Below are 17642 nucleotides of genomic sequence, written 5' to 3' on the forward strand. Positions count from 1 at the left end.
AGGGCAGAGTACAGGAGAGACAGACCGAGAACCAGCAGGCAATGGAACAGGCAGAACCAAGGCGCTAGCAAGCACGGACAGAGGAAGAGAAAGGGCCTGAGGACGCAGAGAGCACTGCAGCAGACAGCGTCACCGCATAAGACAATCAGGCATCTTACCAGAGCAGGCGCCGGGCATAAGTAGCGGTGGGCGCCGCCATGTTGGGGCAGGGCCAGCGCATCACCTTACCCAGGAGGCCGCACGCTGTGTGCTTGTGCCCGATGCCAAGGGAGCCGGAGGCCGGGCGCGGGGAGGCGCCGAGAAGCAGGAGCGTGCCTGGCAGAGCGCGCAGAGAGGTAAGTAGGAGGAGTGGGAGCCGGTGCCATGACAGCTTCAATTTGGCCGTGATAACAGACGTTACACGGTACTGTGTGAGGAGCGTACACCGCTGTACGGTGTGTGAAAAAATGAACGCTCACTACCTCACCAGGACAAAACAATACAATTTGGATTGCTTATAAAAAAGCAGTTTGAACCCCAGTGTGCACACAGCAATGCAGCTAGCATTACAAGGCAGGCTAATCACCACCAGCGCTGCTGCACAAAAGCAAAAATCTTCACCTTTCACTGCACAGTAACTACAGTGAAAAGCGCTAGCAGCAGAAGCAGTTTTTTTTTCTTTTTGCCTTCCTAACGCTCTCCCTACAGAATCAGCAGCTGCAGCAGCTCTCCCTATTCTGAGATCAGCATGAGTAACATGGCGGTCGGCGTCCCCGCCCTTTTACACCTCCTGTGCTGCCACACAAAGCAAGCCAATCACTTTAAATGCCCTTCTCCAAGATGGTGGTGACCGCTGCCTATGTCATCACGTTGCCCACAGTGTCCGTTCTTCCTGTTTGGCTGAAAAAGGGCGCTAAAGCATCTTTTGAAATGCGACTTTGGCGAAAGTCAGCAACATTTGAATTTTTTCGACCTGTTTCGCTCAACTCTAGCGTCCATTCATTCTATGGAGTCAATTTTTTACATTTGAATTGTGAAAGGCATTAAGCATTACGTATGTAAACTGCACCTAAAGGGGCTATCTGATTTGGCCATTGCCATGTCCCACAACTTGGGAATCATACAGTATCATATTGTAATGTTACAGTTGTGCGGCTATGCTGTAAGGTTTGCCTTTTAAAAACGTGTCCTCCCTCTCTCCCTGTTTGTCTTCCTAGACCTGATGTCAGCAACCCCCTTACTTTTTCTTCCTTATTCTGTGTCAGCCACATTAGTAAGCACATGTCCAACAGCTTTGGTTCACAGTCATTTTTACCCAGGTGTTACAGCTACTGCTAATGTAATTGCACATAACTTCCAAGAATTGAGCCTGAAAATACACCTTCTTCTGGAATCTTCATACATGGCCTCTGCAGTCGAGTTCAAGCTATCTGATGAAATCTCTGTGTGAGTAATGACTAGAGTTGAGCGACTTTTGTTTTTTTAGGGTCGCGTTTCGTTTCGTGAAACCCGACTTTTCCAAAAGTCGGGTCGAGCAAGATCGTCCGATTATAGGGAAAAGTCGGGGTCGTCCCGAAACACGAAACCCAATGTAAGTCAATGGGGAATAAAAGTCGGCAGTGAGAGGAGGACAGGAAACACACCAACACTGCCCATTTGAATGCCAAAAGCATCAATTCTTCTTACTTAAGCTTGTCAACCTTAATTAACTTCATAATACAAGTTACGCACTGAAAAATGGGGGTTATTTGGCTACAGACTGTGGGGGGGGAGGGCTGGCTCCAGGTTTTCATGTGCCCTGGGCGAAAGAGCGCCCCTTTAACACATACCACAACTCATCATGCTCCGATACGGCAGAGAAATAGCGGTATAGTACAATGAAAAATACCTCACTTTTTACATCTCATGACGAGGCCCATCTATTTCTCCATACAGAATCATTGGTCCCATATAATGTTTGAAACAGTATATGATGAGCTCCACATAATGCTACAGTATATGTTGGTCCCCATGGATGAAGCTCTACTGTCTTATGGGCCCAAATAATGCTCCAAACATAATGGGCCCCATTTCTAATGATCTAGTGTATAATGGGCCCTGTAAATGCTGCTCCAGTGTCTGATGTCCACCTTTGGAATGTTCCAGTGTATGGTGGGCCCCATCTATAATTCTCAGACGGTGTTAGGCCCAGTCTGGATTGCACGTGATTGCACAAAGGTGAGAAAGGGTACCGTATCCCCAGATAACATGTATGGATAGTGTACACATTCAAAATATATGTCTATACATCAGGAGGCAGGCTCAGACGGTGTTAGGCCCAGTATGGATTGCACGTGATTGCACAAAGGTTAGAAAGGGTACCGTATCCCTGGATAACATGTATGGATAGCGTACACATTCAAAACATATGTCTCAGGAGGCAGGCTCAGATGGTGTTAGGCCCAGTATGGATTGCACGTGATTGCACAAAGGTTAGAAAGGGTACCGTATCCCCGGATAACATGTATGGATAGCGTACACATTCAAAATATATGTCTCAGGAGGCAGGCTCAGACGGTGTTAGGCCCAGTATGGATTGCACGTGATTGCACAAAGGTTAGAAAGGGTACCGTATCCCCGGATTACATGTATGGATAGCGTACACATTCAAAATATATGTCTCAGGAGGCAGGCTCAGACGGTGTTAGGCCCAGTATGGATTGCACGTGATTGCACAAAGGTTAGAAAGGGTACCGTATCCCCGGATAACATGTATGGATAGCTTACACATTCAAAATATATGTCTCAGGAGGCAGGCTCAGACGGTGTTAGGCCCAGTATGGATTGCACGTGATTGCACAAAGGTTAGAAAGGGTACCGTATCCCCGGATAACATGTATGGATAGCGTACACATTCAAAATATATGTCTCAGGAGGCAGGCTCAGACGGTGTTAGGCCCAGTATGGATTGCACGTGATTGCACAAAGGTTAGAAAGGGTACCGTATCCCCGGATAACATGTATGGATAGCATATACATTCAAAATATATGTCTCAGGAGGCAGGCTCAGACGGTGTTAGGCCCAGTATGGATTGCACGTGATTGCACAAAGGTTAGAAAGGGTACCGTATCCCCGGATAACATGTATGGATAGCGTACACATTCAAAATATATGTCTCAGGAGGCAGGCTCAGACGGTGTTAGGCCCAGTATGGATTGCACGTGATTGCACAAAGGTTAGAAAGGGTACCGTATCCCCAGATAACATGTATGGATAGCGTACACATTCAAAATATATGTCTCAGGAGGCAGGCTCAGACGGTGTTAGGCCCAGTATGGATTGCACGTGATTGCACAAAGGTTAGAAAGGGTACCGTATCCCCGGATAACATGTATGGATAGCGTACACATTCAAAATATATGTCTATACATCAGGAGGCAGGCTCAGACGGTGTCAGGCACAGTATGGATTTGACGGCCCAGATTACACAGCGGAGGAGCAGGGAGAGGTAAAGATTGCAAATGTTGGGGCCCTGCCCAAGCAAGGGGGGCCCACTCGTGGGCGTCGGTACTGGCACTGGGCCCCTCATAGTACAGCGGTGTGTCTGACGGCGGGTGTGCACCACCACCGTCAGAGACACTTGATTGCACTATGAGGGACCCTGTGCCAGTGCCCGCGCCCAAGAGTCGGCCTACCCACCTGTCCAGGGCAACGGCACTCGCATGGTGTCGTGCGCTAGGTGGTGACCCCGGCCATGGGGGGGAGGCAGCACAGTTAGGGAGTTTTAGAAAGTGGCATATGTTGATGTTGGACATTCAGCTGATGCAAAAGGCGAAATAGGTGAAGTACCAGGAAGAGGTGGACCAAAGCAAGCCATTTTTCTGTCACCCTATGTGTCATCAGGGGAAGGTGGGACAAAATCCTTGGAAACCCATGCGTGGTTCATTGGGTTGACAGACGGGTCCTTTTTTCTGTCAGGATTGATCCAGCTGCACTGAAGACTCTTTCCGATAGCACACTTGCAGCTGGGCAAGCGAGCTCCTGTAAGGCATATTGGGCCAATTCAGGCCAGGTGTCCAGTTTAGCGGCCCAATAGTCAAAGGGGAATGACCTGTGTGGGAGAACATCGATATGGGAGGAAAAGTAGTTTGTAACCATAGTTGACAACTGCTGTCTCCTGTCACTTTCCATCGATGCAGTATTACCAGTTGTGTGAGTGGTATTTGAAAAATCAGTCCACAACATTGTCATGAAACCCCTGTCTCCAACGCCACTTCTGCTGTGTGCACCACGAACACCTCTGCCAAGCTGCCCCCGACCCGTACGGCTCGTGTGAGAACCATCACCGCTGCTGTGTGCTGGGAATGCCTCAAGCAACCGATTTACCAGAGTTGCTTGTTTATTAGCCAATATTAGGTCAAGGTTCTCCTGTGGCATGATGTTTTGTAATTTGCCTTTATAGCGTGGATCCAGGATGCTGGCCAACCAGTAGTCGTCATCGTTCATCATTTTGGCAATGCGGGGGTCCCTTTTTAGGATCCGCAAGGCATAATCTGACATGTGGGCCAATGTTCCCGGTGTCAATGATGCACTGCGAGTGCTGGGAGGAGGAGCACTTTCTGGCAAATCCACATCCCTCCAGTCACGCACAAACCCTGTACCAGACCTTGCCACGCCAACATTTTCACTTGCCCCACGAGATGCATCCTCCTCCCCTAAGTAATCATCCCCATCATCATCCTCCTCCTCCTCTTCTTCCTCCACCTCGTCCAGGAGAGGTCCCTGAGCAGACAATGGCTGAATGTCATCAAGGATTCCCTCCTCCTCTTCCTCCTCATCAACATTGGCTGCAGACGCCTGCTCCTTAAGGTGCGTCAAAGTTTGCATGAGCAGACGCATAAGTGGGATGCTCATGCTTAGGATGGCGTCGTCTGCGCTTACCAGCCGTGTGCATTCCTCAAAACACTGAAGGACTTTACAAAGGTCTTTCAGCTTCGACCACTGCACACCTGTCAACTCCATGTCTGCTCTCAAAGTGCCTGGCCGTGTATCCTCCCACAAATGCATTATGGCCTGCCTCTGCTCGCACAGCCGCTCCACCATGTGCAGGGTGGAGTTCCACCTTGTTGCAATGTCGATAATGAGGCAGTGGTTGGGAAGGTGGAGCAATCGCTGCAGCTTCTGCATACGAACGGAGTGTACAGGCGACCGGCGGATGTGCGCGCACAGTCTTCGCACCTTCTGGAGCAGGGCTGTTAACTCCGGATAATTTTTGAGGAAGCACTGCACCACCAGGTTCAAGGTGTGAGCCAAGCAAGGTATGTGGCTGAGTTTTGAAAGGGCTATGGCTGCCACAAAATTACGGCCGTTATCACTAACTACCATGCCTGCCTCAAGATGTACACTGCCCAGCCATGACTCAGTTTGTCGCTTCAAGTACTCGGCCAGCACCTCGGCGGTGTGTCTGTCGCCCAAACACATCATCTGCAACACAGCATGCTGACGCTTTCCACTAGCTGCTCGATAGGGGGACACATCGTGTGCAACAGTGGCAGCTGCAGATGGAGTGCTCGTACGACTGCGCTCTGTGGACGAGCTTTCGCTTCTGGAGGAGGAGGAGGAGGAGGAGGGTCAAACGCCAACAGCCAACTGTTTCCTATACCGTGGGCTAGGCAGCACTGTCCCACCACCGCTGTCCCCTGTGGACCCTGCATCCACCACATTAACCCAGTGCGCAGTGATGGACACGTAACGGCCCTGGCCATGCCGACTGGACCATGCATCAGTTGTGAGGTGCACCTTTCCGCTCACTGACTGCTTGAGTGCATGGACAATGCGGTCTTTCACATGATGGTGGAGGGCTGGGATGGCTTTGCGAGAGAAGAAGTGGCGACTGGGTAGGTCATAGCGTGGTACTGCATAGGCCATGAGTTCGCGGAAAGCTGTGCTTTCCACCAACCGAAAGGGCATCATCTCAAATGAGATTAGTTTGGCAATGTGGGCGTTCAAACCCAGTGTACGCGGATGAGAGACTGAGTACTTTCTTGACCTACTCATAGTGTCTGGGAGGGTGAGCTGGACTTGAGAGCTGCATATGGTGGAAGTAGCGGTGGACAGGGCGGACTGAGAGAGGGTTGATGATGGTGATGGAGTTGGTGTTCTTTCTGATGGCCTAGAATCAGTCTTTCGTTGATATAACAGTGGGATTCCCTGACTGCTGTGGTCTTGCAACGACACCTCAACATTTGCTGCTGTGCTAACCGGTGGGCTTACAGTGGGAGAAACAATGTAGCGTTGCTGACTACCTTCGTTGTGATCAGTTGCACATGTGGCACTTGAGGTTTGGTGTTGTGTCCACGCTTGCAAGTGCATGCTGGTTAAATGCATGCAACTGGTATTCAAATTTTTCAGATTTTTCCCTCGGCTAAAGGTCTTTGCGCACTTCTTACAGATAACCTTGGCCTGATCATGAGGATTTTGGTCAAAAAAGTGCCACACTGCACTCTTCCTACTTTGGCAGACATTTTGCGGCCTAGCACGCTGTGATCTTTTGACCCTCTGGACAAGCTGTCCAGCAACTCTTTTGATGTTTGGAACCTGTCTTTGGAGTGCTCCGGGCCTGCCAGATAACAGCTGTTGCGATGTCGATGTCTGCTGTGGATGCTCCTCATCTGAGCTATTGGAAGCAGCACCCTCTTCCCCCAATGGATGCCAATCTGGGTCAACAACTGGGTCATCCATCACCTCCTCTTCTATGTCATGTGCACCTTCCTCTGTGTCACAGTGTATGGTGGTATAGTGTGCGGGAAGGGGCACCTGAGTCTCATCAGGGTCAGAATCTGGCTCTGTACACTGCGAGGACAATGTAGTGCTCTGAGTGAATGTACCAGCAGAATCATCCATCAGCGGCTGTGCATCAGTGCACTCCATGTCAGATTCATCTTGGCCTGGGTAATTCACCATTTCACTTGATAATCCAGGCATGGTATGTGAAAACAGCTCCATGGAGTAATCAGTAGTATGGCCTGCGTCATCCTTCAATCTTGGTTGGGGTGAAGGACACAAGGAAAGGTGTGGTTCATGAACATGAGCCTCCAATGACGACTCAGTGCTTTTACTTTTTACAACTGAAGAAGAGGAGGCGATAGAGCTGGAGGCTGAGTCAGCAATGTAAGACAAAACTTTTTCCTGATGCTCTGGCTTTAAAAGCGGTTTGCCAACTCCTAGAAAACTAAGCGTTCGAGGCCTTATGTAGCCAGACGATGACGCAGGGTCAGCACCTCCTGCATTCGGTCCTATTTTGCTCTTGCCACTACCATCAGATCCACCACCAACACCATCATTACCAGCTGCCAACCCCCGCCCAATTCCACGGCCTCTTCCACCAGCCTTCCTCATTTTTGGTAGAAATGTAGACAAAATCCAACAAACTATATAGTAATGTAAAACAAGGTACAAGGTGTCTATAGGACAGGGGAGATTTTGAATTTCTGCAGACACTTGTGGACACTGGACACTTTTGGATTGTGTGAGGCCCACTGATATCTGAGCGCTATGTGACAGGCTCGATGGCACAGCTGTGACCAAAGTGACTAGAGGATAAGGGAGATTTTGAAAATCTGCACACACTTTTGGACACTGGACATTTTTGGATTGTGTGAGGCCCACTGATATCTGAGCGCTACTATGTGACAGGCTCGATGGCACAGCTGTGACGAAAGTGACTAGAGGATAAGGGAGATTTTGAATCTCTGCACACACTTTTGGACACTGGACACTTTTGGATTGTGTGAGGCCCACTGATATCTGAGCGCTATGTGACAGGCTCGATGGCACAGCTGTGACCAAAGTGACTAGAGGATAAGGGAGATTTTGAATCTCTGCACACACTTTTGGACACTGGACACTTTTGGATTGTGTGAGGCCCAATGAATATCTGAGCGCTATGTGACAGGCTCGATGGCACAGCTGTGACAAAAGTGACTAGAGGATAAGGGAGATTGGATTGCTTTTAAAAAAGCAGTTTGCGGAGCAGTGGGTAAACAGCAATGCAGGAATGTCAGGAAGCCTTAGAAGGCAGCCCAACAACCAACACCACTGATACACCACTATATAGCCTCCCCTTGCACTGCACACACAGTGACTGGTGTGTTGTGCAGGCCAAATCGCTAGCAGCAGAAGCAGTTTTTTTTGTCTTCTTCCCTGCCTAACGCTCTCCCTACAGAATCAGCAGCAACCTCTCCCTATACTAAGATCGGCAGAAGTAAGATGGCGGTCGGCGTGCACGCCCTTTTATACCCCCTGTGACGCCCACCAAAGCAAGCCAATCACTTGCATGCCCTTCTGAAAGATGGTGGTGACCCGTGCCTATGTCATCACGTTGCCCACAGTGTCCGTGGATCCTGATTGGCTGAAAAAGAGCGCAAAACAAACTTTTGAAACGCGACTTTGGCGCGTAAGTCGCCGACCTCGTGTCCGACCTCATCCTAGGGTCGGGTTTCGTTTCATGAACCCCGACTTTGCTAAAAGTCGGCGACTTTTGAATTTTTTCGACCCGTTTCGCTCAACTCTAGTAATGACACATACAGATAGCCATATAAATGATGTATAAAGTGCCCTACACTTGCAGCCTAGTTATGGAGTCAGAATAACCCTTATGTTTTAACCCCTTCAGGACAGGTCCATTTTTAATTTGTGTGCCTTCATTTTTTCCTCCCTTTATTCAGAGAGAAATAACTTTTATTTTTGCATCAACATAGCTATATAAATGTTTGTTTTTTGTTGTATGAGTTAGTGTTTAATAATATCGTTCACTTTGCCAATGTATTGAAAAACATGTCATCTATATTGTAGTGGTTGTACTCACTCTGGTGCGATGGAAGGAAAACAGAAGGCACATTTCTTTAAGGCTATGTGCCCACGTAGCGTTTTAAACCAGACACTTAAAACCGGACTTCTTCACAGAAAACACACGTTTTTTTCCTCGCGATGTTACCGCGATTATGTTCGCGATCTTGCCGCGATTTTCGCGTGTGAAATTCAAGCACTTTCCAAGCGATTTGAAGCATCGCTTAGAAAGTGATTGACAGGTTGGTCACACTCGTCAAACATAGTGTGACCAGGTTTTTACTATTGAGGCCGCCTATGCGGCCTCAATAGTAAAAAATAGAATGTTAAAAATGATAAAAAAATAAAAAATCGGGGTATATTTACCTTCCGACGTCCCGCGCAGTCTCAGCGACGCTCCCGTTCCCAGTAATGCCTCGCGTTGCAATAGTGATCTCATGAGACCGCTAGAGTAAACGCGAGACTATGTCATCACAGGTCCTTGCCGCAAGGCATTAATTAGGAACGCTGAGGTCCAGGAAGGCTGCGCGTGACATCGGAAGGTAAATATACCCCGATTTTTTATTCTTTTTTTTACAGGGGTATGGTACCCAGGGCCTGGAGGACAGTCTCCTCTCCTCCACACCGTGGGTACCAACCGCACGTGAGATGCTTAACTTTGCGCATGGTGGGCATAGCCACATGCGGGAAGTAAGTGGTTCTCATGCATTCCTATGGGTGCGGAATCGCGGCAATTCTTTGCGATTCCGCAAAAAGAATGAGCATGCTGCGTTTTTTTCCGCGATGCGATTCCGCCACGGAAAAAAGCACAGCATTAGTACAGCATGTGCGGAATGCCATAGGAATGCATGGGGTGCGTTCTGTACGAGTTTTTTAAACATTTTCGCAGCGTTTTCGTGACAAAAATCGCGGCAAAAGCGCTTAAAAATCGCATCGTGGGCACACAGCCTAAAAGTTCACGTGGGTTTATTGCTTTATGAACCCCAGAAGCACAAACAGAAGGTAAACAGCATTTAGCTGAGGCAAAACATGGTAACAGTGTCCATAGCAGGGCTCTGCTCCGTCAGGCATGTGGTCACCCAGGCTTGGTTAGCGTCCAGTATTCAGGCTCAATCTGGAGCCAAACACACACAGGAGGCCTTCTCCCTGCCATGTAGGGTGGGGTAATAGTCAAAAACATTTTTCACCAAGCAACTTTTCCAGTTAAATGCCACTGTAAATGATTAACAGTATCTTGCAAGTGGTTTCCCAACAGTAATCAGAGCTATCGCTGGCAGCTGCTGTTGGAGGCAGGTGCTGGCTGTATATTACAGTTGCCACCTGCTTGGCTCTGTCACCAAGTCTGCTCCATACACCCTCTGTGCCCATATGACAATAACACCAATAAGACATATATTTATTTTATACAATGGCAAAAGAATTAAATACTCTTTTTAGGGAATTTTTGGTTAATTCAAGACCCTCATCAATTAGTGGGGACTTGCTAACATAAAAGGATTGTTCAAAACGAAGAACTTCATCTATATATATAAACGCCTTATCATGTCTGTCTGTAACCGAAATCACGGGCTGCTGATTGGTCACGGCTGCCAGGCCCCCGCCAGGCCGCAACCAATCAGCGGCAGGCGCAGTCGGGCGCAGCGCTCAATTGGGCGCAGGCCTTAATCTGTAAAAAAGAGAATTAAAATTAAAAAAAAGGTTATTCTCACCTTCCGACGGCCTCCTTTCTTCTTTCCACGCGCCCGGCCTCGCGCTCCCAGTAATGCTTTGCGGCTTAGACTGCTGATGACGTCACTCTCGCGAGAGCGTGAAAGAAGACCGATGTCACTCTCGCGAGAGCGAGAAAGAAGACCGATGTCACTCTCGCGAGAGTGAGAAAGAAGACCATCAGCGGTCTAAGCTGCAAAGCATTACTGGGAACTCGAGGCCGGCCGCGTGGAAAGAAGACAGGAGGCCGTCGGAAGGTGAGAATAACTTTTTTAAATTTTTTAATATTATTTTTTTACATGCTAGAGTGCCGCGGCAGTGATTGTTCGCAGCTACAGGGCCGCGTTGCTGATTGGTCGCAGACAGAGGGGGTGAGGGGACCATGCATACCAGGAAAGGGGGGTGAGGGGACCATGCATACCAGGATTGGGGGGTGAGGGGACCATGCATACAGGATTGGGGGGTGAGAGGACCATGCATACAGGATTGGGGGGTGAGGGGACCATGCATACCAGGAATGGGGGGTGAGGGGACCATGCATACCAGGAAAGGGGGGTGAGGGGACCATGCATACCAGGAAAGGGGGGTGAGGGGACCATGCATACCAGGATTGGGGGGTGAGGGGGACCATGCATACCAGGAAAGGGGGGTGAGGGGACCATGAATACCAGGAAAGGGGGGTGAGGGGACCATGCATACCAGGAAAGGGGGGTGAGGGGACCTTGCATACCAGGAAAGGGGGGTGAGGGGACCATGCATACCAGGACTGGGGGGTGAGGGGACCATGCATACCCTGAAAGGGGGGTAAGAGGACATGCATACCAGGATTGGGGGGTGAGGGGACCATGCATATCAGGAAAGGGGGTGAGGGGACCATGCATACCAGGATGGAGTGGTGAGGAGACCATGCATACCAGGAAAGGGGGGTGAGGGAACCATGCATACCAGGAATGGGGGGTGAGGGGACCATGCATACCAGGAAAGGGGGGTCACGGTGAGCATACATACCAGGATTGGGGGGTGAGAGGACCATGCATACCAGCAAAGGGGGTGAGGGGACCATGCATAACAAGAAAGGGGGGGTGAGGGGACCTTGCATATCAGGAAAGGGGGGTGAGGGGACCATGCATACCAGGATTGGAGGGTGAGAGGACCATGCATACCAGAATTGGAGGGTGAGAGGACCATGCATACCAGGATTGGGGGGTGAGGGGACCATGCTTACCCCGAAAGGGGGGTAAGAGGACCATGCAAACCAGGAAAGAGGGGTGAGAGGACCATGCATTCCAAGATTGGGGGTGAGGGGACCATGCATACCTCGAAAGGGGAGTAGGAGGACCATGCATACCAGGAAAGAGAGGTGAGAGGACCATGCATACCAGGATTGGGGGGTGAGAGGACCATGCATTCCAGGATTGGGGGTCAGGGGACCATGCATACCAGGATAGGGGGTTGAGGGGTAGCATGCATATCAGGATTGGGGGTGAGAGAACCAGACATATCAGGATTGGGGGGTGCATTATTGCATTATTATTAAATCTTCAAAAATAAACTGCATACATATTCTAGAATACCCGATGCATTAGAACCGGGCCACCATCTAGTTAATTATAAAATTATTTTCAGTCCAAAAATTTTTTAAGAACACCGCTAAATAGTAATGTCTCTGCTTGTATAGAGTAACATGTCTGACCTGCCAGTGTGAGGAATCTTGGAGATCAGAGTAGCATTGCTATTTGGTGTCGCTCCCAAAGGTCAGACCCCCATCGAACTTCCTAATTTTTACCTACTTAGTATAGATGAAAAATAGTGATCATTTTTAAGAACTGGAATAAGTAGAGATTTGCATTGAAAATCAAATAAATATTCTGTTTTTGATAAACTCTTTTCATGTATAAAAAATAAATGCTGCATTTACTATTTACTGATGGGTAGACTAGAAGATGCATTTTCCAATTTTATAATATTGAGTAACATACTGTCTCTTGCTTGTAGATTTCGCTTGTCACAATTGATTTCATTTATATGTCATATGATATTTAATGCCATAGTAATGAGCTCCTAAAATATCTTATTTCTGCCATTTGGTTTTCAAAAAGCCATAAGAAGGTTTTAGATATATATGTTTAGTTCTCAGGCTCCAGAAGCCATCTACATAGACGATAATTAGATAAACCTATGATTATAAATTGTTTAATTACGAAATAAAGAATATGTAGGTGAAATTATACACCGATTGGTCATAACATTGATGATCTCATTACAATGACACCTGTCAAGAAGTGGAATATATTAGGCAGCAAATGAACAGTCAGTTTGTCAGTTCGTCAAGTAGATATGTCTGAATCTGAAATATATTAACATGCAAGGATTTGAGTAATTTTGATAAGGACCAAATTGTAATGGCTGGACAAACGTATTAGACATTCTACAAAACAGCAAGTCTTGTAGAGTATTTCCAGTATCCACTGATCAGTAGCTACCAGAAATGGTCCAAACAAGGGCAGGGTTATGAGCACCATCTACTCGTTGATGAATTTGTGGCATGAAGCCTGTTTGATACCACAAGTTGTTGCCTGGTTTTGTTCTAAGGCATGACTTGGATACAAATTTAAAAAATCAACTCTACTAACTCACTTCCACCCCAGAACCACGTCTCCACTGCTCCCTGGTGTGGATCAGCGATCTTTGCTGAGGTAGGCGGCACGCGAACCCTCTAATTGCCACATGCTGTAGACCGTCACGTGACATCACTTTTGCAGCCATGTCAACAAAAAATGGAATGGAGCTGCATTGTTGAGTAATGATGATTTTGTTATTTTCAAGTATATCAAATAAAGTTTAAAGCAAGATAACATGATTAACAATTAAGGGATCAAACAAGTACAATAAACAGTTCAGCAAATGAATAGATAGGAAATAATATGTAGAGTAAAGGCAATTATTGGCGAGATGATAATTGGTGATCAAGTATTTGTATGGACACTTGTCCCCAATTATCCGCCTGTGTACGGATGCCAGCAGTCACCCACTGGACATGCAAAGCATTTGTTTATGTGGTGAGTTCATTTTATGCTAACATAAGAATCATCAGAAGATATACTGCCAATAATATGTACTGGATATGAGGAAAGGACAATCATATTATTCATTATTCTGATCACATCATTGATCATTGGCATATATTAAAGAAAACATTATATCTATTTAAATTCTGACATATATTAAAGTACATACACCATCTACGTGGCATGTAAAAGTTTGGGCACCCCTGCTCAAAATTACTGCTATTGTGAACAGTTAAGTAAGTTGAAGATACAATGACCTCTGAATGGCCAAAAGTTAAAGTTGACACATTTCCTTTGTATTTTAGGTGATATATATATATATATATATATATATATATATATATATATATTACTGAAAGGAAAATAGGTCAGTACAAAAGTTTGGGCACCATTGGAGATTTGTGTGCTCAGATAACTTTGACCAAGGTGTAAGACCTTAATTAGACCTTAAACCTTGCCAAAAAACAGCAGACATGGGTTCTTCTAAGTAACTGCCTAACACTTTGAAAATGAAATTGGTGGAGGTCCAGAAATCAGGATAAGGCTATAAGAAGATAGCAAAGCATTTTCAAGTTGCCCTTTCCTAAGTTTGAAATGTAATTAAGGTCTGGAAGACCAAGCAAAGTTTCAGTGAGAGCTACTTATAGTATTGCTAGAGACTAAAGAGGAAAATCAGAACCCCCCGCTTGATTGAACAAGACCTTCAGAAAGGTTTAGCAGACTCTGAATGCTGTGGTACATTGTTTTCCTGTTCAGAAACACCTGTACAAATATGGCCTTCATAGAAGAGTCATCAGAATAAAACCTCTTCTGCATACTCACCATAAAGCAAGCTAAAGGTTTTACAATGGCCTTCACAGTCCCCTCATCTGAACACCATTGTAAATCTGTGGCTATATCTCAAAATAGCAGTGCATGCAAGACGACCCAGGAATCTCACAGAACTGGAAGAATTTTCCAAGTAAGAATGGATGAAAATCCCTCAAACAAGAATTGAAAGACTTTTGTCTGGCTACAAAAAGCATTTACAAGCTGCCATACTTTCAAATGGCAGTGCTACTAGGTTATAACCATGCAGGATGCCCAAACTTTTGAATAGACCCATTTTCCATTTTGTAATTTTTGAAATGTAAAAGATGACAATATACATATTTTTTTGGCCTAAAACACAAACGAAATGTATCTTCTTTAACTTTAGGCCTTTTAGGTATCATTTCATCTTCAACTTGCTTAACTGTTCACAATAACAGTAATTTTGACCAGAGGTGACCAAACTTTTACATGCCACTGTCTATCTATCTAAAGGTGTGCTCAAAAGTTTACATACCACGGCAGAATTTATTTTTGCTTTCTTTGCCTTTTTTGAGAGAATATGAATGATAACACCAAAGCTTTTTCTCCACTCATGGTAAGTGGTTGGGTTAAACCATTTATTGTCAAACTACTGTGTTTTCTCTTTTTAAATCATAATGAAAACCCAAAACTTCAAAATGTCCCTGATCAAAAGTTCACATACCCCATTCTTTAATACTGTGTATTGGCCCCTCTCTAAAATCAATGACATCTTGATGTCTTTTGTAGTAGTTGTGGATGAGGTTCTTTATTTTCTCAGATGGTAAAGTTGCCCACTCTACTTGGCAAAAAGCCTCCAGTTCCTGTAAATTCCTTCAAATGCCTACTTATTGTGCATCTTGAAACAGCCCCACCGCTAGTTTTCAGAGAGACCAGTATTTCAGCTGATGTTATTTGTGGGTTTTTCTTTGCATCCCGAACAGTTTTCCTGGCATTTGTGGAAGAAATTTTTGTTAGTCTAACTGACTGTGGTTTTGTTTTTACAGAGACACTGATTTTCCATTTGTTAATCACAGTTTGAACTCTGCTGACTGGCATTATCAATTTCTTGAATATCTTTTTGTATCCCTTTCCTGTTTTATACAGTTCAATTACATTTTCCATTTCCCGTAGATCCATTGACAATTCTTTTGCTTTCCCCATGACTTACAATCCAGAAATGTTAGTGGCTGGATGAAAGATGCAAGAGTCTGTCTGGATCCCACAAATTCACTCACTTTTTATGCACGCAGCGATTACAAGCAAACAGGTGACAGGTGAGGATGTTACCTTTAGTAGCCAGTCAAACCCATTTTTGTCAACTTCTGTGCATATTATCAGGCCAAAATCACCAGGGTATGTGAACTTTTGATCAGGGTCATTTGGATGTTTTGTGTTGTCATTATGATTTAAAAAGAGAAAACACATTAGTTTGACAATAAACGGCTTCACCCAGCCATTACCCATGAGTGGAGAAAAAGTTTTGGTGTGATCATTCATAGTCTCTGAAAAAGGCCAAGAAAGCAAAAATTCTGTTGGAATATGTAAACTTTTGAGCACAACTGTATCTATCAAGTCAGGAAGAAAGTAAATGGCTACTGTATATCAAGTCTTATATAATTCTATACCCAAGAGAAATAAATGGAATTTTAATCCTGCATGTGAATAAAAGTAATAAAGAACACTCATTTTTTTAAAAACTGTACAGTATATTAGAAGCATTATTTCACACAATGAGATGTATGTAAGGTATACTTTAAAAGCACAGGAGAACAGAAAAGAGAAGGGAATAAAACAATGTCATGCCAAATGCTTATGTCACTTAGAAACTTAGAAAGAAACTACAAAATATTTATAAACACTTCACTAATGGTACTAAAACTAAAACGAACTGCGCAGCATGGCATCTCAGTGAGACTATGGCGTAGCTTCTGCAGAATGTGTTTTTTGCTATTTTGTTCTTGAGGGATTATGTGCCTGCATCTAGCCAAAAATGTGTAGGTCATGGGTATTCTCACTTAGATCAGTAACTCAAATTTGCATACAGGAACACAGTACAGTATTAGTCTAAAGTAGAGTAAGTGTCATACTAAGGGTGTGTGCAAAATAGCAATAAATGTCAGGAGGTGACAGAATACTATAGATGATAAATAGTAAATCCTACTAAAAATTTGGGAGACTGCCAAAGTATCATAAAAGTAGAAATCTTTGTAGACAATATTTCACATTAGAAATGAGTCACACATAACTAAGAGCATCAGATGCTTCAAAACGCACTAGTTCATCTACAATGTATAATATCCAATAAGGGCATAAATAGGTTGTGCAAGGTAAAAAAAAAAATAGACCAGTGCATTCATTAGAATACAAAATAACTACTTGCATAAGTAAGTATAAACCCTGTGGTGAAGTAGAGGAAAAAAATACAAGCAGCTAGACTGAATATAACCTAAAATGCATCCTATGCAGGAAAAATCTATCATAACTGGCCATAGAAACGGCTCAGTGTGCAGTGTAAGAATGGACAGAAAGGTTATTTCATACCCACATGGCAGTCTTCTCTTGCTGGGATGGCACAGACAACAACTTTTTCTTTAGGACAAGCCTTCTTCTGGGGGTGATGCCATGCCAACAGGAATCTCATAATTTACCCCTCTCAGCCAATGAATAAGTGTTCCATCATATGGAAAACCTGAGTTTGGCACATGGCAACAGGATTCTTCGGTGGCATGGTCCATCCCAGTGGCTCATCATAAGAACTGTGATGCGCCCATAAGACCAAAAGTTCTGGCCATGTGAACAGTAGCATGTGTATATGAGCACACCAGTTCATCATGAGACGTCACAGACTGGGATGGGCGCACTAGCCAAATCCTGTGCATGCGCTCTGCTGACCGAGAAGCTTATACACACAAACAAAAAGGAAGAGAAATATAATTTTTATTAATTATGCATAAATAATGCAAATTGTAGATGCTTGATAACATCTGCGAATATGATGAGTAGGTTTACGTTGAATGGGATGAATGACGTGTTTAAAGAAAGAATGTGTAAGAGGTGAATGTGAAAATGGGAAGCTGTGTGAATGTCCAAAATGGTGCACAATGAGAGTGATGATATGCAATAAAACAGGAAAAGCTCCAATTATAAGAGGAGCAAATATAAAAGCAAGTGGTGTGGCTAGATTCAATGTGAAGAATGTGATTGGATAGTGAGAGTGTGTAAAGAAG

This window comes from Dendrobates tinctorius, unplaced genomic scaffold (assembly GCF_039654945.1).
Source record: "Dendrobates tinctorius isolate UK_male_01 unplaced genomic scaffold, ASM3965494v1 ptg000022l, whole genome shotgun sequence".
NCBI lineage: Eukaryota > Metazoa > Chordata > Amphibia > Anura > Dendrobatidae > Dendrobates > Dendrobates tinctorius.